Raw genomic sequence first — 25,224 nt, 5'->3', positions numbered from 1 at the left:
GGACGTTTGCTCTGGAGGCTCCAATCCTGGGTGCCATTTTAATCTGAAAAGCACATAGTTGTACTCAGTTGGTCCTGCCAATTCTGGCAATATATAGTTTTTCTTTTTTTAATTTTGGAGGAGCTAAAATAAGAGAATCTAAGCTGCTCAGGGAACTCCCATTGAAAAGAACTGAGACCACGGAGGACAGGTCTACTGCCCTTTGGTAGGTACTGTATATTGCACTTGGTATTGTATTTATTGCTCAGATTTGTTCATTTTCTTGCCCTGAAGTTATATTATTCCTCTTAAAAACCTCTTTTCTGATTTTATACTGAGATCAATATTCCTTCCAAATGTGTAATGGTGCTTCCTTATTTAGTCATAGGTCTCAAGTAGATATGTGGAGTCGGTGCTTCGAGTTGCAGCTTTTATTGGCCTCATCCAGGAACTCCCTAGACATGGAACTAAAGGTGATAGAAAGAAATTTACATTGGGCTATTTTGCGGTGGTTATGGACTTCAGCTGGACAGTGGGCCATATTTACACAGATGTGTATCTAGGGTGCACAAGTACAGTGACAACACAAAGAACATTATGTTGTAATCATCACATCGTATTCAGTTCCCATCAGTGATATGAAATGAAAGCAGACAAACTGTGATGATACGGGGTAAGTGATCCTGTGTATTGTTTTGGGCAGAAGGACAACATGACATAAAATATTATTTTCAGTGGCAACACCATGGCAAACATAGACTGTAGCTCTGCCCTTACACACCTAACAAGGATATTATGAATAGCAAATGAAATCTCATGGAGCTCAAAAAACCTAATTTACCACCACAAATAGTTTACTCTTCAATCGCCAGTAATTAATTAATACTCCCATAGGGAAAGTGATGTATTGTAGGACTACTTTGACGTCTTTTCTGTATGTGAGACATATTTTACAATCCAGTTTCTAGTGATTTGCCATTCAAAACCAATATTTAATTTAAAAGTAGATTGAAAATGTTCCTGTTTGGACCAATGATATCTATGATTTGAATAAAAAGAACAGTGGGACATGTTTGTATTGGCAATTGGTCATCTGTTCAATATGTTCTCTCAGTATGAGTGTTGGTCTTGTTACTGTATGAGGCCTGCTTTACTGTTTCAAATAAAGCAGGAGCCAGTTCTGTTTTTGGAGGCTGCAGCATCTGGAGACTTGCACCTTCAGCAGTAGCATAGTGGTTAAGAGCGGGTACACTCTAATCTGGAGGAACCAGATTTGATTCCCAGCTCTGCCGCTTGAATCATGGAGATTTATCTGGGGAATTCAGACTAGCCTGTGCACTCCATCACACACCAGCTGGGTGACCTTGGGCTAGTCACAGTTCTTCTGAGCTCTCTCAGCCCCACCTACCTCGCAGGATTTTTGTTGTGGGAGTGGGAAGGAGAAGGGAAAGCCCCTTTGAGTCTCCTTACAGGAGAGAAAGGGGGGGGGATATAAATCCAACTCTTCTTTTTCTTCTTCATGTGGGTTGATATTTTCACTGGTTACCAAAGACTAACATTGCCTTGTTTTTCTCATTAACTGGGAAAGATTAAAAGGCAAAATGTTAATAAGGTGAAATGCTGCTGAGGGACTATTTTTTTTTTGCGGGGGGGGGGGGGAATCCAGTAAGTGCATAATAGGTAGTTTGGTTAAAAAGAAAGACAAAGCTTATATGTGTTAGTGTAATGAGCAGGATAATTTCTTTTTGCCTTTCAACCAAGGGAGCTTATTTTCTCCTTCAAAGCCTGTTAGTAGGAAAAGTTCTCACATTCTAATGGATATTGCCTCACACTTAGCCCCCTGATCCCATAATCAGCTCCTTGTGGGAGCACTCCTGAGTTGTTTGTTTTCATTGAACACTGGAAGGTACTTTTGTTTTATCTGCATCCCACATGCTGACAAAGAATGGTGCTATATTTTTACTCTTTCCAGAAGAACAGGCAATCTTAACATTAAGGAAAACATAACATGATAAATCTTAAAGTGAGTTATAGCAAAAGCCTGCTACATAAAGCCAAGGGAGAGGTAAAGCAAATAGTAATGACTCTGGTCCCTGTGAAACTGTAACACATTATTGTGCTTTATAGGACATGCTTTATAGGACTTGCTTTATAGTAGTCCATTGAAGGTTGTCTATGATCTTATGATCTCTCTTGAGACATAAGAGTGCTTTATTAGTAGTGGTAACTTCTCAAAAGGAAAGGTCAAATGGGACATTTTGGACAAATTCTGGATGTTTTGTCCTTGCTTAGATTTAGAGTTATGGTTGCCAACATCCAGGTGGTGCCTGGATTATAATTCATCTGAGATTACAGCGATCAGTTCTCCTGGAGAAAATGGATGCTTTGGTGGGTGATCAATATAGCATCAAACCCTGCTGCGATCCCCTTCCTCCCCCAAACCCGCCCTCCTCAGGATCTACCCCCAAATCTCCAGGAATTTCCCAACCTGGAGTTGGCAACCTCAGTCAGAATGACCAGACTTTTAAGCAACTGTACCACAAATTAAAACCCATGGCAGGGGGTGACTTCATTTTAGAATGTATTGCAATTTATCCATCAATGCCTTGGAGTAGTTTTGTCTTTGGTGTGCAAACTGACAAGCTAGCAACAGCATGATATTTGAGAAGAAAGTGGGAGTATAGGCATGACTACTACAGCCAGGGACAGCAAGTGTTCCAAATCCTGTTCAGGAGAGGCACAAATGTCTTCTACCTGTAATACCTATGCCTGTAGTACCAGTTGGTATATCATACAGATTTGGTTGAACAGATCCCTGGTTTATAACTTTCTTTGGCAACTAATACATTGGTAACTTTTGGTGAGCCATTTTATCTCCATGTATAGGGAGATAAAATATTGGTCTACCTTGAAGGACTGTTGCAAGGATTGCAAGAAAATGATACGTGTATAGAACTCTGGGTGCTGAAAATGCAATATATATGTTATCCACAAACCTAAGTGGATATTTAATATTTCACAATAAAAATGAAACTGGAAATAGTACAAGTAAATGCACCACTTGGATTCCATAGCACAAAAATGCATCACATAGAAAAGACTCTTTATCCCCAATCAGTCAATCCTTATTTCATATATATATTTCAGTGGCGCCCACTGGCTTCCCCAGATGCACGGTAATCTGTTGCTGTCTGCCCTGCTGTGCAATAATTTGCATTTAAGTTAAAACTTTGGAAAATGAGTTACAGATTTATTAGCCCACAGGAATAGTAGTTCTTTCAAATGTCAAAAGGATGTCTTTGTTCTTGACACACATTAAACGCCCATCTGATATTGGGTGTCATCAAAATATTACTTACAGCTGAAACTATTTTGGAATTGGGCTAGGGATGATGAGGAATGATAAATGGAGCTGGATGATGAAAACGTTTCAGCCTTTCTGGAACGCAGCAAAATATGACAGCAGATAAGTCTTTGAAGAGATTTATTACTGCTCCTAGCCACTGGGTGTCCACTACTTGCTGCTTTTGGAAGAATCCTGGAAACCTCTGGTTACTGAAGCTGCAATTGACTAATGGCCCAGGCCACAGCAGTTAATAAACCAGAGCATTTCAGATTTCATCTGATCAAGTAGAATGAATCATTGTCACAGCTTAAAGTGGCCTCAGAGCAGGGGTCTGCTGCTCAGGAGGAGGGGCACTCTCCTTTGCTTCAAATGCAAATCTTTTAACTCTATTCATGCGCAAGGATACCAAGTATCCAGAGCCCACATCAGACTTCTGTGTCTTTGGGTCAAGTCTCCCACAGTTCCTAGCCTTATTTGCCACCCAGTGTTCATCCCTAGTCTTCTGAGTCCCCTGGAACCCCTTCCAAATGTCTTAAGCTCTTGGCCTTTTGGGTCTCAGTCTTTGGAGGTTAATCTACCCCTGTGTCTTGAGGGTCCCTGTTCACCAGCTCCTCTGCCCTCACCCTAGCATTTCTGTAGCCTTTGGGTTCTACCTCAGCTGTTTTGGATGGTAAAAAGCTAGCTCTTTCCCTGTAACCAACTAGCTCTCTGCACCTTTCAGTGCTTTCATGAGTCCTTGGGAGTGCTCAGCCTTCTCTGCTCCTGGCTGCAAATACTGGTCTCAGAAGCTCCACTCCTTGCTTCTTGTTGTCTCTTCTCAGCACCATGTCAGTTGCTGAAGTGGCTGCAGCAGCTGCCTTTCTGGCTCTTGCCTCTGCTTCCCTGGCTGCTGCCTTCCATGCCTCCTGGATTCCAGTCCCTGCCTCCTGGCTGGAACTTTTTTAAAACTGCTGCCAACATGCAGGTTCTTAAGGTTGGCTCTTAAACTCTCCCCTTGTTGGGTCAGATTCTGCCCTTCTATTGGCAGCAGCGCATCACTTTCAGCTTGACCATTTTTGCTTCTGACTGTGAGATGGCTTCATCTGCTGACCGAGTCCCACAGGAATGACCAGTCAGCCTCAATCATGTAAAATGTAAATGAAATGTCTGAGACTGTTCCCTGTGATACCCGCTGAAAAGTCCAATCAGAGTAGGATAGAGTGGCTCAGTTTGGTGCTGTGCCTTCAGAAAAGCAGCCAATCTCTTTCACTTCACTTTTTTGACAGCCTAACCCTGAAGAAAAACAGTGTTGCTTACCATAACAGTTGTTCATCTAGTGGTCCTCTATATAGGCACATGTGGGACTTGTGCAGCTTGCTGCAGAGCATTTTAGTTAGCACTTTAAGAGCTTCTAGTCACTAGATGAATGCTTCCCTTCCCCAGTCAAAAGCCTGGGTTAGCTGGGATGATCCTTTTGTCACTTGCCCATTCTCCAAGGGCTGACTCTGTTACTCCTGTGCCTGTTCCTGATCCTCACTGTTAAGGGAGAGAACTTCAAATCTATTCTGTAGCTTCAAACTCAAAGAATGTTCCCTGATCCCTTTACTTCTATGTGTTGCATTCCTCCAATTGCCCACCTGCTATGTTTGAGAGCTGCCTTCATGAGAGAGATCTCTGGTGTGTTCCCCACCTAGTACCATATGCTTTACTCTACCCAGAAAAATCTGCATTCTTCTTAACAGGCTGAAGAGCAGATACATGTGCCTCAAGCTGCTGGACCTTCTCTTTCAAGAGGGCAACCAACTTACGCTTGCTGAAGGTATAGATCCCCACATCTTCCAGCAAAAAACCAACAGTTGTTGCAGGTGACAGTGGCTGCTGCCTGATATCCATATTTAGTAGTCTTAAATAGTACAAAAACAGATTTATGGGCCTCCCTTTCAAAAAGTCCCCTATTAAACTCCCTCACAAAAAATGACTGTTAGTCTTCCCTGTCATTGAAGTCTCTGCCCCAGTCAAGTCTCTAACTCACCTTCTTCTCTCTCCCAAAACATTGGTTCTCAGTGATCAAAATTGCATATGCCTAGTAGCACATGCCACTGCCTCTCAGAGATTTCTTTAAAAAGATGGATGGCAGTTAAATAGAGCTGGTGACTCACCACAAGCTCACCTCTCAGAAGTGTGAGGCAAGTACCATCCCAAAAAAATGAAACCCCCACACAGACATATAAACAAAATCCTTCCCCGGCCCTCAAAAAGCAAACACACAGGCCCTTGAAAACACAAGAAGTTAAGGATATGGTTTTAGGACTAACACTCCAAAACAAGATATCACCTTTGCTCTCTGTTCTTCTGCCTCTCAGAAATTATGACATGTGCCGCTGCCTCTCTGAGATTTCTCAAAAGAGCTGGATGGCAGCTAAATAGAGCTGGTGACTCACCACAAGCCCAACTTCTCTGAAGCCTGAGGCAAGCCCAAAAAACAAAGAAAAAAACCCACGTAAACCTTGTACAAAGCCTTCCCAGGCTTTGTACAACACATAATTTTATCACTACATTTATTTCCGACCTCTTGTCCATTCTAAGATATAAGGAAGCTTCCCAGGATACCTCTCATCCAGGATTTGACCCACAGCCAGATCTGCTTAACTTCAGCAACTAGGTTGCTGTGTAGGGTGCCCTCAGGCCCTAGAACTTTGCTTGGTCATTCTTCCTAATGGCAAAGAAATCTGGTTATTGTTTGCCATAGGCTAGAGCAGCTTCTGAAATAATTTGACCCCCATATAAATATAAGAAGCAGAGCAATATACATTAGGTCAATATGACTGTGTAATAGTGTACTGTTTCTTCAACAATTGGAAAGTATATTCAAGGAAGCAAAGGAATAAGTGCAGCAACTAAAAGAATGGCTGAAGCAGCAGAAGCTAAAGAAATCAATATGCCAGCCTCCTCTCCAACTGACCTAGTTTTAAAGAGACTGTTGCTTAGAATCCCTATCTCCCCTGAGAATTCACTGACCCCTTTTAAATAGTTCTGATCACATGCAACCTCTCCTCAAAATATAAATCACCTTTCCACTCTAGGCAAGCTCATTAATCTAGTTGTCACATGAGCAGATACTGACTTGAGCATTATGTACTTATGAGAATTGTTCGATATAGATGTGTGTCCTTAATCCTAAAAGTTTAACCACATCTCTTTTAGCCTGTGTTTTTCAGTAAGGGCTTAGAAATTGGGAAAAATTAAATCATATTCGAAACGTTCTTCTTGTACTCTCAATATTGATGTACTTAAATAAACAATAAATAAGGCAAGAAACAATTAATAAGCAAAAGCTCTTACTGGTTCTCTTAAACTGGCTCTCTTACGTTTTTGAATGCCTGGCTAATCTGAAAATAGACCCAACTCTCAGATTGTCTAAGGCCCCTTCCGCACATGCAAAATAATGTGTTTTCAAACCACTTTCACAACTGTTTGCAAGTGGATTTTGACATTCTGCACAGCTTCAAAGAGCACTGGAAGCAGTTTCAAAGTGCATTATTCTGCATGTGCGGAATGAGCCTAAGATTGGTGGCTGGAACCCTCCATCTCAGGGCAAGATGATGAATTGGCTTCCCTCTGATCTGAAGAATGGGATATTATAGAGCCACAATCACTTGAGGTGTTATCTAGCTTCCAGATCACTTCAGAACATCAGAAAATATACATGGCCTCTGTTCATTCCTGATACCCTCAGAACAGCAAGTACACCTGGGTTGGGGTGGAAATTGTATCTACTATCTGCCATTCCAGTACACAGTTGAAGATGATGTCCTCACACAAGAAGTTTCACTTTACCTCCATGCCATTAGAACAAATGATTTTGTGCAGGTGCACTAGAAATGTCTTTTTAAATCATGTGCATGGAAGGAAGAAAATAAGTATGTAACCTATCATTTCTCTTTCCCAGTAGAACTCACACCATTCAAGGTAAAACCACAAATTTCAGAAAGGCTGAAAAAAGACATCTGTTTCTTGTATGGCAGTTTGCACCTCAACTAAAGCAAAATCAGTTCTGAAATAATCTCAAATTGTCTGACACCTGTATCCTATTAGAAGTGACACATGGAAACACCTTCAACATGCTGAGTTTAGCTCTGTGTCAACAGTTGAAAAGTAATAGCAGAAAAATGGACAAATCATTGCTTCCTCGAGGACATTTGCAGATGAGTCTAACTGCAGGGATCGGAAGAGCTGTTTCATTGCTTCTGATGTCCAGAGAGTCTCCTGCTTTGGGTTGTCCTTCGCCACGCTGGTGTATATGGATAAGACTTACAGTACCCCACTGGGAAAGCTGGAAATTGTTACCCATATGTTTAATCTGGATTTTGGAGTTTATAGTCACTATATATTTTCACTCTCTCCCTCCCCACAAATGCCTGGACATTGTTTTCACTTTTGGATTTGTGTACTGAAATGAATTCCAGAGCACAAAGATCTACATGCCAGAGGTATCTGTGTTGCTGTTAGTTCACATAGTACTTCTTTAATGGCTATGGACAAGTGGAAGTGATGCTACTGTGTCTGCAAAATTCAGGAAAAAAAATCTGAACCAGCTATTTGGCTCAAGTTCTTTTCAGCCACAAGCTGTATTCATACTTACAGTTCCTGCTGTTAAACAGATACACAAAAACTTTCTTTTAGTGTTTAGTGAGAGAGTTGGTCACCAAAATTCTCAGCAGGATCAGAGAAGCCATATGTCAAGCAAGCAAGCATCCCCATGACATCTTATTTGTACTGTGCAGAAAGGACCTATGCCAGGGGTTTAGGAGAGAAGAACCTTAATGTACACTCAGCCACTGCCTTGATTTTGGAAAAGTAATATAGGCCCTTTCCGCACAGCGGAAAGGGCGCTCCTCCACCGGCAGGAATTATGCCGGTGGAGGGGAGGGGGCCATTCACATGGGAGCGTGCGAGTGGCCCCTGCAGAGGCCAGAGCAGAAGAGGCGGCTCCGCATGGAACCGCCTCTTCTGTATCCCCCCACTCACCTCGTCCTCCAGCGTCGGTCTGGAGGGCTGCAGGGACCTGCCCATGCTGCCCTCCGACCTCCAGTGGTCGGAGGGCAGCGTGGGCGGGGCTCAGCAGCCCTACAGACCGATGCCGGAGGACGAGGTGAGTGGGGGAAACGGGAAAGTGGCGCCTTCGGCGCAGTGCAAACTGCACCTCGCCGATGGGAAGGCGCCGCTTTCCAAAAGCCTCCCTTGGGAAGGGAGGTGGAAAGCGGCACCTTCATGCTGCTTGGGGCAGCACAGGATGGTGCTGCTGCATTGTAGCAGCGCTGCCTGTGTGAACGGCTGCCCAGGGACTGGTGTTTTTCCATTTCTCCGTCCCTGGGCCGCTGTTTTTGGCCCCGTGTGGAAAGGGCCATAGTTTTGAATGGTAGCTAAGTGCAACTTCCTCTTCAAAAACCTTCCATAGCTAGGGTTGTCAGGCAACTGGTGGCAGGCAGGGACTTATGGGGGGCATATGATAGATTTCCCTGACATGATAATGTCTCTTCTGGCATGACTTGAAAGTAGCTTCATAGGTATCTAGGGTGATAATCTAGCATCTTCCCCAAGTCAGAGAGTTGGGGCAAATGCTAGAGCATCACCTGCCATGATGGCATCATTGCTTGGTGATGACAGAAGTTATGTCATTGATCCAGGGATGCCAAAAGCATTGGACCCACTTTGCCCCACCATTTGCCTCCCAATTCAGTGGCATTACGTTAAGGCAGTGGGGCACAGGAGATCTCCTGTTGCCAGTGGACAACTGGCAACCCTAGCCACAGCTCATTCATTCTCATACTCAACTACAACTCTGACTGCAGGTGTGAAGAAAGAAAGCTTAGGCGACAAGACTGTTGAGAAGAGGCTGATGTTTGGTGACAAAAGATGGAGTATGGCAGTGTCTCAATTTGCCTGGAAAAGAAAGCATTTAGCAGGGCTTGGGCTTCTTCCATAACTTGGATTTCAAAGTCAGTTTCTAAACCTATTACAAAATTAGCAAACCTAAATTTTATTGCATCACTAGAAAGCCTAGAAATGCTTGAGAAGTTAACTCACAATTGACTCTGTGATGTGTGCATCCATAACAAAATGTGTACCTGTATGGACTTGTAAGTCTTCCTTTATGCTTCTTAGGTACACCAAAATCAGTCTCCATGAAGGGAAAAATAGGAGTAACATTAGAATCAGTGTAATTATGGCTATTTATTTTGCTCCATATCATTTGATCATTATTTAAATGCATCATAAAGAGCAGAGTTGGTAGCCTACGTTTTGGCAAGGTTGGCTTCTGAAATTACATTGTTCCTATGTTTTGATGTCTTCCATGGTTCTTTTTGCCTTGGTATGTTCCAGGCAAGACTGTCCATCTCTTGAGCAACACAAAACTTAGAGAACCAGCATGGGATACTGACTAAGCTGTCAGATTGTAATCAGAGAAACTTGAATGCAAATCCCCATCAAAATCTTGGACCAACCTAAACTACCCACAGAGAGGGTACATTACCCTAAGATTTTTGGAGCAAGGATGGGATGAATGTGTAAGTTAGAAACTATTTTTTAAAAAGTACCCCCGGCTTATACTATCTGTGTTCTAAGATCATAACAATTATCTGACATGGGCATGTTGGGAACTTTACTGAGTGGTGTCTCCAGATATTCTCCAACGTATGAGTCTAAACATTTATCTAAAACATTGTGAAGGCTTTTGTATCTGTCTGGCTTTTAGAGATTAGGATAAATTGAATATGGAGCAATTTAAATTTACTGTATAATGTTTTATTTGTTTATTTTGCACTTTTTTATTTTATTTATTTATTTATTTATTTATTTATTTATTTATTTATTTATTTATGTATGTATGTTTCAAATTTCTATCCCGCCCCGTCCCCGAAGGGCTCTGGGCGGCGCACAACATATAATGGATACAATCATAAAATATCATAAATAAACTAATTTTGCATTTTCTCCAAGGAATTCAGGGTGGTATAAATCATATTCCCTGCTCTCTTTTATTCTCAGAGGAAAGTGAAGCTAAGAGTGAGTGACTGGTTCAAGGTCACCCAGCAAGCTTCATAGCAGAGAGGAGATTTGAATCTGGGCCACTTTGATCCTAGTCCAGCTCTATAACCATTATACAATCCTGGCTATTTTTATATTTAATATTACATATATTTTATTTTTTATTAGACTGTCAGTTTCTATCCCTCACAATTGGGATAACCATGGTGAATATCTAAATGTTACAATTAAGCAAGTGCATAATGTTTTCTCATGCACAGAGACAAGTGCTTTCATTTTACAGGAAATGTCTGAGCTGATTAAAATCAAAGCCCAGATGTTTTGAACATTTTCAGCAAAAGAAGCCTGTTCTTTTTTGTTCTTGTTTTTCAGTACCCCTCCATCAGTGTCTCTTCTTTCTAGCCTAGATTCTGATGAAAAGCAACCAGGATTCCAATTCCGTATACAATATCTACTACACATTATCCATATTTTAAAACATCTGGTCTTGCTGATTCTGATTTGGTAAAGGAATGGAATGTTGGCAGAAGCCTGTAAAACCTGCATTTAAAGAGATCCTGGTAGGACAAAAAGCCATTGTTTTGATTTATAAACCATAAAGAACATTAAGAAGACAAAGTGTTTTTGCCTTTATTTCATTCTCCACTTCCTTGAGATAAGGTCAGCTTCCCCTCCAGGGTATTAGATGAACATAAACATATATGAGCCATCCCATTATGATGCTGACCCACAAGGATTGCACAGATTCCATATCAAGCTAAATTCATGCAAGTCTTCTTTGATAACCCACGAGAGTTTGTTGGAGATTGTCTATTGATAGAGGAGGATTTAATTCACCATTAGACAAACACATGCATACAAGTGCTTTTTCTCTGTTCAAGCCCCAAAAGAATGTATTTAAACAAAGAAATCATAACAGGGTGAATGTCATTGTGTATATTTTGTAGCTATTAATATTGGGGTTAGCTTTCATGGATTAAAATAGTGATATTGTTTGAACAGTAAGCTGCCTCAAGTAGAATTCTGAAGAGGCAGCATTGAAAAATCCTAAATAAAGAAAGCAATACAACAAGGACAATCCTTAACTGGAAAACAATGGTTTCAAGTCAATTATACAGTTTAAGCACTAATTCATCAGCTAAAGCATCATATGGTGCTGAAAGTAAACTTAGATTGGTTCTACAAGACAAAGTTTCAGTATTGTTGACAAATTGGATTTAAAAAAGTACTGTTGAAAAATTGTTTCAGTATTATTGAAAAATTGGATTTAAAAAATCATATTGTTTACCCCTAGCATGGTGCAAGTCAGGGAGCTACTTCTCCAAAGTGACCTGCCAAGTGGTTGTGTGAATAATCCTCAAAGCTGGGCACTATATATTAGAGGAGGTCACCTGGGAGCAAAATCTGACTTGTGAAGCAACTGCCTATAGTTCCTGGAAGCCCCACTAAATTAAAGGGAGATACATACGTTACTTACTATATTATTCACCTCAAAAGACAGAGAGACAGATAGACAAAAGAATTTTCCCAGATTCTATGGGTCTTGCTAGTAATGCCCAGATACATACCCAGATACATATGCTTCAGAACTTGACATCTGTACTCGTAGTTGTATTTAGAGACTTCAGACCCATGAAGAGATGGTTTTGAAACAAAATGATGCTATGAGTTTAGTATCTTATTACTATGATTGGCTTGTGAGCTTGGACTAAAGTGGTATTCTGGGAGAAAGCCAGGGCTAGAGCTTAACAACTATGGATATTTTCCCAATGTGCACCAGTTACTGGGAGGTCTTTTGCTGACTCAGTTGAAGCACCTATAAGAGTTTAGAGAAGTAACAAACAGCAATCAATTAAGGTGCAGGATCTCTGTTTCTCTCTCTTGGGTCTGATGTGTGATGGTGGATGTGCTGATCATACTATTATAGTGCCTGTTCACCTCCACTTGCACTTTACTTGTAAAGTAAGTAAATATTACTGAAAAGCCACAAGTGTCTAGTGCTCTCTCCTCCAAAGCAAACCAACCCAGGTAAGTGCTGCCCCTGGCACTTCTCACTGTCAGGGGAGTGTGTAACAGTATATCTGCAACTCCAGAACTCTGTCTGGAGGATCGTGTGTTTCCAGCTAACACAGAAGTTGGCTGTGTCTCTTGTAGGTCATTATGTGAAAGATAAATGCTTGTCCATGGCAATTTCTTTAAAATAATATGAGTCTGTGGTCAGCTATAAAGGACCTGTAATAGAATTGCAAATAAAATACTGCCAGCAATTGGACAGAAAACCAGTTCCTATACTGTTGTTATGATGTGATATACAACTGAGGGGAATGGCAACTATAAAGTATACATCCAAGGTCATGTATATTTTTACCATTAGCAAACAATAACATTTAATTCCTCATTTATACATTTAGTAAGAAATATATGGGTTAAGGTCACAGTAGTTTTAAAAGTCCTAAAATCCACTCTTGATCTATGTCTCTCTTCAATCATCTTAACAATGTCATATATCAAAATCATCATTTAACAGCATCCCCAGATGTCTTCCAACATTGGTTTTTAGCTTGGATTTCCTGCCAACCTTCTGCATAAAAGAAAGGATTTTAATGATTTTACATGATATAAATTATTAGAATTTTAATGCATGTTACATTAAAGAATGGTTGAAGAACTGTACACATTTGCAGCAAGAAAATGTTTCCTATGAAAAAAATGAATAAATACATAAAATGTAAAGAAAATATTTAGATAATTAGGAAACAGCAATACTGCTAATAAAACCCCCCAATATTCAGGTTCAAATAAGTAAATAAATAAATAAGCTGACATAAATAAAATCAAGTTACAGCTGACCCCATTTGGTTTTCAAGGCCAGTGATTTTCAGAGATGGTTTGCTTTTGCCTGCCTCTGCATGACAAATCTAGACTTCCTTGATAGCCTCTAATTTAAGTATTAACCAGAGCTAACTTTACTTAGCTTCTGAGATCTGATGAGACTGGGCTATCAGGTCAATGTGTGAGCAAATTGTGTGTAAAGTGCTGTCAAGTTGCAGTTGACATGGCAAGCCAGCAAGGGGCTTTCAAGGCAAATGAAAAGTAGTAATGGTTGCCATTGCCTTGCTCTGCAGATTCTTCCATTGTAGTTTCCCTTCCAAGCACTCACCTGGCTTAGCTTCCAAGATCTGACAAGCTTGTGCTATATCGAGCCACCTTCCTTCCCTCTGAGCAAATAAGTAGGGTTAAAAAGGTCAGTGCATCTTTTAAAAATACAGTGTTTGTTTAGGTCCATGCCATAAATGTTTGTTTTTCACTTTTGCATTTTTAAGTGGAATTACAGGAGCTGAAGTTTCCCAAGCACACAAAAGGTCCCACAAGGAAAGAAAATATTTTTTTTGCCATGCTTCAAAAATGAAACAACACAATACATAAGACAATACAGCAGATAATTAAACTTACATTTCTTCTCACTCAAGAACAATGCTGTTGGGTATACTACCAGAAAAGTTCCCCAAGAATTTGAATGAATTGTGCTGGTATTTAATAGCTGCTGCAAGAGTAACAATTGCAACAAGTTGAAATTCTGATCTGGGAAGGCAAAATCAGAGAATATGCTACAATGACCAAATTAACTAATCTTGTAAATCGACACTCGAAACATGAATTTGATGAGAAATGGAAACTTTAATTTTGTATGAATCTGAATCGATTATGTAAATATAAGATAATTCAATCATTGGAAATTAATAATATCTAAAATATGATAATTGGAGTAGTAAAAATACTTTAGAGCAAACAAATGACAAAGATTATAAGATTTTAAAAGGTCTCTCTAATACTTATATATTGGGACCCATTATGTAATATGTACTTAATACAATTTTGTGCTGTAGTTTTAACTATTTTCTGTTACACTTTTTCCTTTTTCTGATCTGTTTAAAATAATAAAAAATATTTTTTAAAAAATAAAGCAACACCATAGCAACTATTGCAACACTATTTGCTGTTTGAAATAGACAGCAGACAAAAAAATAAGATATTCAGTTCATATTGAATACAATATGTTCACCTTCGAACCTGTTTGCTGGTGGTTTGTGGCATTCCTAGTCACAGCACACTGTACAAACTGTGTTTAAGACACCAACTGTAATCCCCAATTTGATGGCAACCAACAAGCCCAGTTTATTTTATTTTAAAATGGTTTGAACTTGGTTTTTTCCGAGCTGAATAGAACCTAGTGCAGTGGTGACGAACCTATGGCACTCCAGATGTTCATGAACTACAGTTCCCATCAGCCCCTGCCAGCATGAACAATTGGCTATGCTGGCAAGGGCTGATGAGAATTGTAGTCCATGAACATCTGGAGTGCCATAGGTTCGCCACCACGGACCTAGTGCATTGGACCATCTGTACCCAGACATTACCATAAACCATCGCTTGATCAAGCCCCAGTTAGTTGTGATTTCTGAATTCTGAAGGTTCAACAAACCAGAGTTTGTTTGTTGGCAATAAATTCCATATACAGATGCCGTCATAGATTGACTGAATTTTAAACAAAACCTTTAGAAAAGTAAATTTCTTCAATTTGGCTCCAATGGGTATTAATTATAAACCAAACATGACATACTATGAAATCTAGCTACTTTGTGAGCTACAGCTTAATTAACCTTGCTTGGGTCCATTTATTTCAATTGAACTGAACTGTCCAAAGTTGAATAGATAAACAGTCCCATCCAAAGGGTGTGTGTGAATCCACCTGTGGAAGCGTTGCACAGCTGCACTGGCAGATTTACACTCCCTTGGGCACTTGCCCCAGTAGTGGGGCAAATCTGCCAGCATACAGCCACCACAGCCGTCCGTGGTGCTGGTATGCAGTGCCAGGCGTGGCGCCAGAGTCCCAGCACCCTGCTGCCACTATAGTGGGGACAAGCCAGGGACATGACTGGGAGAAGAGCCAATGTTAGTTGGCTTCCTCCTGGTCATTGCCCACATTATGCTGGCGACAGAGGCTTGGATTTACGCCCCCAAAAAGGCGGTGTAAGTCCATTCTCAATGGGGGCTTCTCAGCAGCAGGGAGGCTTTTCCCTGGGAAGCCTGCATGGGAGTGGTGGGGCAGGGCGACTGCAGCACCGCAGCCAGCCACCTGGCCCCTTGAATAGGACTGTAAGTTCTTTAATTGCATTTTTGAAAGATATATTATGCATATCTGACTGCTCTTAGCATCCAGCTGTTCCTTGATTGGAATTCTAAGATATTTAAACATAAGCTAAAGTCATAGCTGAGAATTTGGTCTGTAGCAGCATCACAGACTTGATCAATTTGCATGTTTACCAAAGGAAAATATTTGTTTCTCCCACCAATCTTAATAGTAATCATCCTTCCCTTCTGATGTTACAGCAGTTTGAAGCCGATTTCCAGCTGTAAGCAGTTAAATTCTACCTCCAAAGCTATCACTTTCCCTGTCTGCTTGTCAGACCTCATGGTGAGATAATGGATTGACATCATTAATGTTCCTGCCTATGAACTGTTGGTAGAATGTTCAAGGTTATCACGCCTTGCTTTGGTGTCTATGGAATGATGGACAGTAATGCATGGTTACACTGATGAGTACATTGCTCTTATAAGGCATTGACTAGTCACTAGTGCTAAGCATCTGGCTCTGAAGCTGTTTCATCTTGGTGGGGAATAAAGCCCTGATAGACAAATAGTATCATAGAAATGATGTATGGTTCATAAAGTAGAACTAGGCTTGACCTCCATATGTACAATAGTTCCTGTATTTTTAAAGTAGATAACCGGAAACCATCAAGGTGTCAAAGCTACTTAACTTTTCAGTTTTACTCCCTGCCCTGGTTATTAGCAGTGTGATCCTGAATACAATGGCTCAGAACTAGCCCCCATTAAATTCAGTGAGATTTACTTGCTAATAACTTTACTTGGTATCGTGCTTAGTAGGGATTGGCTTAGTAGAGATCCGATAAACCAGAACCAGACTGCGCCCCCCCCCCTTGAAAAACACCTTGTTGTTTTTTGAATGGGGCACATCCAAAAAAAGAGGCAGCAATAAAAGGGAGTCAAAAAATTAGATCCCAAAAAATGTTGGAATTTTTTTGGCATTTGTAGGCTTGTATTTAAAAAAGAAAGGAAAACCCACTTGCCTCCCTCTTTCTTTCTCACCTGCAGCTTGCTGGATCCAGCATTGAACTGTGTGCACCACCTCCATAGTCTATGTGGACATCAGAGGGGAAGCCCACAGGTCAATGCAACACCCAGCCAGGTTGAGCCCTCAGTTAAACTCTGGCCTTGGCCTGGTCAAGCACAGCGTTCAACTCTGCATCTTCCACTGAAATTACATGGGTCTCGGAGACAGGAGGCTGCACGGGTTCAGCTCTATGCTGCCGGCCACTTCCCAGACCCATGTGGAGATTGGGGGAAAGCATATTTTGAGGGTTCTGGTTTAATAACATGAAAATTTTTGGAAAATCCCTCAAAAGCTATGTTGTATTGGCTTTTTTAAAAAAATAATAATAATCCAGGTCTAATAAACTTAATAATTTTGTTTTTGCCCGCTTTGTTGTTTTTGCCCACCTATGACTAAGTGGCTTAATTTTTTATTAATTGTATAATTGCAAAATGGAGAATGAAGAGGAGCTTCTTACTCACATACAGATGTGCAGGGTTTAATTGTTACTTAAATCAGTGGTGAAGTAACAGCATTCTGTGAATACCTATTCTAAAAGCTATCAAAATATTTTAAATATCTACTCTAAAAGCTATTAGGATATTTTAATGGAATGGGGAACATTTTTCATGCAAAGCAGATGCTTCTGGATGGAATGTTATTACTTCTTATGTTATTACTTGTAGTAACTCTGTAGTGGCCACTCCAAGAATGGACTCTATAGCCTGTGTTAATAAACTATGATGTAATCTACCAGATACATTTCCTATAAATCTCCATATTAAATTACGACTGCTGCAGTGTTTAATATATTGTGATTCAAGGCAGTGCTTTCCAATTTTTGTGGTATGGTGACCCACAAATCCAAATTTACTTAGTATGATATCCACTATAAACAAATAAGCAAAAAAATCCAGAATCAATAAAACTGGAAAAATCTAGGACCTACTTTCACAGATTCACAACCCACTTTTGACCCAGGACCCACACTAATTGAAGGCATGGGTTCTGGCATGGGGCAGTTCCTATTTATGCACACATAGACTTGTTTTGCTGCTATTGCCAGAAATGACTCACAAGCAAGGATCCCGCAACTTCAACGATAATTATCTGGGAAATCTTTTTCGGAGCACGTTTGGTATTATTTCCCACCACTCTGTTTGCAGTGAGACACACATTACCCATCAGCTGGCTGTGTGCTTTTATCGGGGGTGGTGGTGGTGATGTTTTGTGGGTTCTCTATTGTGCATGCATGCTTTAATTTTTAATATAGTCTTTAATTTTTATCATTAATCTTCTCAATAGGTTGACATATCAATGTATCAATAGATTGAAATATTGGCGTAAAAAGGTGAACTATTAAAGAAAAGTCTTGAAAACAGCATCTGTATACTTTGCCCGAACACTAATTGTCTTTTATGGCGGGAAGTGAGGAGGGAGTATGCATGCAAACTGCAAAACCTCAAAAGGACTACATAAACTGCTGTTTGCTAAGCCCCCCATGATCATCTATCTCCCAGTGCTGTTTTTTTTACTACAATTGTGCCACTGTTCTCAATTTCAACATCATAGAATGTGCAATGTTTTGGAATGGGCTGCAAAGTGGTTTGCCATTGCCTGCCTCTGCATGGCAGCCCTGGACTTATTGGTGGTCTTCCTCTCAAATGCTAAAGAGGGCCAACCCTACTTAGCTTCTGAGATCTGATGAGAGTGGGCTTGGCTGGGCAGAGCAGAGCAGAACATTCGTGCCCCAGACAATCCGAACGCTTGTAGATCAATAGGTAGAAAAATTATGAGTAAGTTGAGCTTATAGAAAAGCCCAGAGTGGTGTTCAGGGTAGCTGCATTACAGTTCAGGACCCTTTTCATCAGGCTGATCGCAGCCTGTGTATGCTCTGAATATTTGCTACAAGCAATAAAAGCTATTAATCTGAATATTTAGAAGCCACAGATGAGAAAGAAATTATTTAGAGTTTCTTAAAGATGTAGAGCTGGATCTAATTACTCTGTTCAATGAAGAGATGTGCTTTGCTTACTCTTTCAGAGGGAAGCTTCTTCCATGGGAGAAAATTTTTCTCTGTCCAAGTAAAGGTCATTACATAGTGCAACGGATTGATTTCACTGGATCCAACCCATGTATTTTCCCAGTATTATATATTTTAAATGGTTATGGCTTTTAAAGAGTTTGTTACTGTCCTAAAGTCTTTGAGGACTGAGTGGTGATGGAAAGGGGGTGATTCCTAAATATCATACAAAGCAAATATTAACTGCAGCAAATAAATGTCAGAAACAAGCTCTACAGTTCCTGCGATTTTTTTTTTGTGCATCACAGAGCCAAAGTTTTGCAGTGATGGGAAGAACAGCCATGGCATTTTAAAATACTTTTAAAAAGGTAAACAGACTGTTCTAGTTTGGTTAATAGCTACCATTAACAAGATGCTGACCCCAGTGTCCCTGCTGTTGTACCGCAGCCGCATCTCCTTTAAAGACAAAGAATGCTTCACCTCATTAACTTTTTGTAACTGGCTGCTTTATATAAGTGACAGAGACCTCTTGCCCTTTGTACATCAGATGACTAATTTCTTTACAATGTACAGATGGAGATTATGAACAGGTTTATTGGGGGGAAAGGATGCTACTGTTTATAGTGAGAACCTCTGGGACTGGCAACTTGGGCGGATGATGAAATGCATCATTCTGCTGTTCATTGCAATTTCTCTAGAACCTAAATGGAAATTTAGAATTCCGCCTTTTGATGCTTGCTTTATGAGAAGGAATTCTCCTCAAGTACAGGATTTCAGGATAAAGAGAGCCCTATTGAAAATTCATTGTATTAATCTTTAAACACATCATTAGTGGTGATGGATAGCATTTTTTTTCGAGTAGTGTACAGTAAGAAAGAGAAATAGGCTTATTGTAGTGCACATCAGAATTAGAAATGACTTGCTCAGGCAACAGGCAGGCATAAAATATTTCAAATAAGTCAATAAATCTATCCTGCGTGAAACAAAACAACTGTCAATACAATCAGTGAGAATGTTAATGTATTGTTTCTATATTGAGATCTGAGTTATGAATTGTACAGTGTCTCTGGGGCATTGTTCCCTTTCTGTGTTATACCATGGCTGATTGCAACATACAGGAATATCATATCCCACTGGAGTTCCTGTAAATATTGCATAAAAAGATGAATTCTTCTAAGTACATGCCCCCCCCCCCCGCCGCATCATTCCATCCTATTTTGGCTTTATACTTAAGATGGTGCTATGGTCATTGTCTCTCCTTCAGTAGGGACCATCCACAGTGCGGATGGATAGTAGACCAATATGGGCTGAGGTCAGGACACACTATTGTCGGGGGGAGCAAAAACTCCAAGTAGATGGAAAATGAATTTCATGCCTTCATCTTCAAGTTGATTTTATGACTTGCTTATAGTTTATGGTCATAGGAAAGGCCTACTGGAAGACGAGCAATTCATTGCAATGAACATTAGTTAAGATAAGTATAACTATGATGGTGTTTCTTGACTTTTTCCTTATACAGCAAAGTCATATTCTGTGAATCCCTTTTGAGTGTCTGCATGGCTATGCGGCCAAAGGAAAACTAGTGTGAAAAACTTGAAGCTAATATTTATCTCTCCCTATGGCCTACCCTCTACAATTGTTATCTCATTGGGTGTATAGGGGAATCCTGTACCCAAGGAGTCTTGTTCCCTAGAATATTTGAGATCCACATGTCTCCTGTTTGCAGGACAAAAATCCATAAGTTTATGCAATAAATTGTTTCTGCAATATAAGGCCTGGTCTAATAAATTGCTTTGCTTGTTCCAGTGTCACACAGAATTGGTGTCTAATCAATCAAACACACCTTCCTTTTCTGTTTCTACTTGGGGGCAGCAGGGGAAGGAATTGAAACAAAGAAACAACAATTATATGTAATACTGAAAATTCAAAGGAAAATACACACTAGTCTGGAGAAAAAAACTTTTCTGTTCTTTAGGGCTGGGATTTGACAAAGGAAGTATTTTGGAGAACCAAATAGAGAAAGGCGGGAGGGGGGGGGAGGAAGAGAAACGTGGGAATGGAACAGGATAACCAGACCCAAAAAGTAAGTGCTGAAACCAATATTCTTAATGCATTAGCTTATCAGTCCATCTGTGGCTAAGCAGCTAGCATGTTGTGAGCACCACAGATGGTAAATTCACAAACACAGCTGGCCACATCTGGAGTACAGGTGGTTGCTTTGAATTGTCTGACTAGGCAGTACAATTTAGACTTTTCAAACAGAAATGGAAAAAATACAAGGGATATTTGTTCTTAAGTAGAAGGAAAGATTAGACTTTTGCCCCTAAGCTTCTAACCTTTGGTAATGCATTCTGAGTTTCAGCTAGTCTTAAAATCACTCTTTAAATCATTACAAGCTTTTACTGTTTAAATTTAGCTGGATTTATAAGAGTCAGCCTGCTGTCTATCATTTGCATCTCTCTAGGTATGCTGTTTTTGTGGTGGTGGTAGTGGTGGTCTTTTAATACACATTTATAAAATGTAGATAACTCACAGACTTCTGAAATGATGGCGCAAGAGTTACAATTCAATGTTTTATTAGCATTTCTTTGCAAAACCAGTGACTCTCTCAGATTTTACACTGGAACCAGTTAAATGTGCCAAATGTTTTCCAGTACATGTAAAAAGTGAGTTTGGGTCAGACATGAAATTAATGTTGAAATCCAAAATCATGTCTTAAAGCCATCTAATCTGCATGTGTTTCAAAGCTTTGACGAAGTCTAATACAGAAATAGGAAACTCACACACACCCCACCTCAGACTCCAGAGAATAGTGTAATAAGGCCAGCAGGTCATGAATTAAAATAACTCAATTATTAGATTACTGAATCAGTCATCTGCAGCCAAAGCATATAATGTTCACTGCTCTGGTGGCATTTAATACATTTTTGAAAAGTTTTAAAATTATCAGTTAGGGCCTAATGTGCTACTAAAATTGAATAAAAGATTGAACCAAGGATCAGAAAAGACCTGTTTGTCCATTTAAAAAATGTCAACATTTAATCATCATCAGAAGTTATACATGACCCTCTAGTTTCTTTGCATTACACAGGTTATTTCCCCTATCAAGAGCAGAAAATACATTTTATAAATTCATCTTGTTACTTTTTGCAAAGGTACAATCTAACCATCTATATAAGGAAAAATGTTCAGTATCTTACTACAGATGAAGGTTTCAATCTTCTTGCTTGAGCCTATCAAGTCTCCTCAAACTTGGACTTGTTCACCTTACAATTCCATGCTTCCTTGGTCTTTGTATTTCTAGAATTTTATGCAGTTACAAGCAGGATTCTGCAAAGACTGGCAGGGTGAATTTTTGTCTGCCTATTTCCTATTTCCTTTTCCTTGAAAGCCACCATTGCCTCTCCCTCTTTCCTGATGCCTCTCCTTCCATCCATCAGCCAACTGATTTTTGTCCTCCCCATTTTCACCCTGACCTTCCCCTGGCTTCCTCTACCCAGGAAACTATGGCCCAGTAGCTCACTACGGCCCGCTCCCCACTCACCATAAGCCGCGGGGTCACCTCTTGATAAGACACGGGGATCCTGGACGTTCCCCACATCACCAGCGGCCACTGCGCAGCTGCCCAGAATTTGCCGCTCTCCCACCTCCTTGGCGCGCGTCAAATTAGGTCCTCTTCAAAGAGCAACATTTTCCAAAACCCCGCAGTTGCTGTGGGGTGGTGGGGAACCTCGGCTGTTTATGCGTGGTTCATTCGCTGTGACACACAGCTTTCCGGCCAATCAGGAAAAAGGATCCTCCATTTTGTTTAGGGAGGGGTGTCCCCGTCAGAAAGTGGGTGACATGAAGCTACGTGATGATGTAGACGTATCGGAAAGGCGACATTACTCTTTACAATGCACGCTTCGCTTAGGAAAGTGAGACGCGATGCACAACGCTGACGGCAAGCCGTAACATTGCTCTCTTTGCCGGAAGCTTTACGGCGTTTTGCGGGGCAAGCCTATCAAAAAACAACTTCGTGTCCAGCCAATCAAAATGCAACCGGCTGGCCGCCCGCTTTCCACGTGTCCACATGACGCCATCAACGCCGCTGCCAGTATAACCAATCCCAAAGTGCTCGATTGCCACGGAACTCCTCCTCTTGCTCCCCCGCGTTATTTCCTGAATGGCAAATGAGTGGGGAACAAATGTCTCCGTGGTCAAAAGCCGCGGAGGCTTTTCTACGCGGGGTCGCTGTGGCGTTGCATTTAGAAGAGGTAAGTGGGGAGTGGCCCTACAAGTTATCAGGGCAGGCTGAGTTGCACAGTGGGGAACCTATGAGGAATTGTGAAGGGTCCCCATTACCTCCAGTCTCATTATCTCCAGTCTCAAGTTCCGCACACTATTTTCTGTTCACCTGATAACTCTTATATCCTCAAGCTTTTCTGCTTCCTTCCATCTACAGATCTTTTATCTGCCCCTCCATCTTCAGCTATATTGATTATTTTTCCACTTCATTTAGACCCCACTTTTTCCCACAACAGAGACTCAAAACACCTTACTTCATTCTCCTCTCCTCCAATTTATTCTAACAACCCTGTGAGCAAGGACAGATTGGGTAAGGGTCCCTTTCCCAGCTCACCCTGCTCCCACCTACAATGGAAAGGAGAGGAAGAGACAGTCTGTCTGACCCTGTTCCTCACTCCCAAAGGGGGGGGAATGGAAAGAAGAAAAGGCAGTCTGCCTAACCAATTGGACAGCTCTTGCTTTCCCCAGCTCACGAAGGCCTCAGACAGGCCAGGCATTGCTTCCCCCACCTTGGCCAGGCTGTGCAGCTCCCTCATCTCATATGTGGCTTAGATTAGTTGAACTGGGTGCTGCCTTGTCTTGTATAAGTTTTGGCTAGATGCCACTGTCTCCCTCACCTGGGGTTCAACAGGGACAGGTGCCACCCTCTGCCATGCCTCATATGAGGCTCAGCCAGGCTGGGTCTTGCTTCGTGCAGACCAAACCAGACACCATCACCTCCCTATCTTGCTCCTTGACTGAGGCTGTGGCGAGTTGGGCTCATTCTCCTGACCTGGCTGGATACTACCTCTCCAGCCTTGTGAAGAGCTTGGGTAGGTTGGGCTCATGTCTTCTGTCAGAAGGCCGACTGGTCCAGGTAAAGGAGAGACCATCAGCCCACTGGGACGAGTGGATGTTGTCTTAATCATCATGTCTGGGCCTGTCTGTAAAGTAAGTTAGTCTGCAAATGTGGAACTTGCTCAAAATCAACCAGTGAGTTTCTAAAGCAGAATGGAAAATCAGGGTCTTAGTCAGAAACTCTAGCCCAGGGGTAGGGAACCTGCGGCTCTCCAGATGTTCAGGAACTACAATTCCCATCAGCCTCTGTCAGCATGGCCAATTGGCCATGCTGGTAGGGGCTGATGGGAATTGTAGTTCCTGAATGAGCTATCATGATTGTAGTTCAGAATGAGCTATCATGATTTAAATTTAATTCACACCTAAATTTTCAGTTACTACTTTTTCAATTGATAGTGGCAAATTTGGGTGACTAGTTCTGATTAGAAGTGGTGAATCTTCCATAGGATGACTCTTTTTGGGGTGACCATTCTATTCAAGTATACTGATTGGCCTGTCCAGCATGTAGCAAAATCTTAATTCCTGGAAGAATTCATACATATATAAAAGCACTACAGCTCATTATACAAACAAATTCAATTGATCTAGAAAATGTTTGGTGGGTTAATGGCGCCCACCAAGGGGGCCAATCTCTCCTGCCTTTCATCCCCTCTTTGATCCAATCTCACCAGCTCCCTCCTTCTTCTCCCCCTCTTCCTAGATGCTTCCTGGATGCTGGTATTGCAACATAACAGTTAATGGTACAGTTGTAGCCCGCAGCAGTCGCAACATACCTATGGGGAATGGCAGCTGAAGATGGTACAGTGTTTATAATTATTCAGCAGTGGAGGAGAAGGGTGAGCATGTAATAGAGTGAGAAACTGTCACATTCTTCTATTTTGTTTGTGTAGTTTTTTAGCCGCTCTGTGTAAGCCCCGCACCATGGCAATTGGCTGGAAGTGAATCATGCTTGACAATTGGCTAGAAGTGAGTTGTCACCACTACGGCTAGCCTTTTATATAATAACACTATTATATAAAAGGCTAGCTGTGGTGGCAACAACTTACTTCCAGTCAATCATCATGCACGCATGGCTTGGGGACAGGACTCACGCACGCACGCACGCAGACACTCACTCACTCACTCACTCACACATACTCACACACACACACACACACACACATACACAGAGAGAGAGAAAGCTATCCTGCTGTGGCATCAACATAATTATCACAAGTTCACAATATCATCTCAAGGCAGCATTTATTTGCATAGGAGAAAACAGTGAGTAAGTAGATACAATCCTCATAGGAAAAGCTTATCAAACTACATATTTTTCATGAGGGTAACTCCCCCACAGAGTCTCATTTACTTGAATGTATTTTTTTCACTTCAAGACAAGTTGGAACTGAGACTATACAAAGAAGTGTGTGGTTGCATTGCTAATAAAAACCTATATTCTTTGCAGCTGGGCCCCAAATTTGGCTGATGTATTATTTTCACTGGTATTGCCCATGTGCTACCAGGGCTTGCCAAAAATCACAACTTTCTTCAAAGAGAACCACCCAC

Source organism: Sphaerodactylus townsendi, linkage group LG10, assembly GCF_021028975.2.
Source record: "Sphaerodactylus townsendi isolate TG3544 linkage group LG10, MPM_Stown_v2.3, whole genome shotgun sequence".
NCBI lineage: Eukaryota > Metazoa > Chordata > Lepidosauria > Squamata > Sphaerodactylidae > Sphaerodactylus > Sphaerodactylus townsendi.
Note: the sequence above shows the minus strand (reverse complement) of the source record.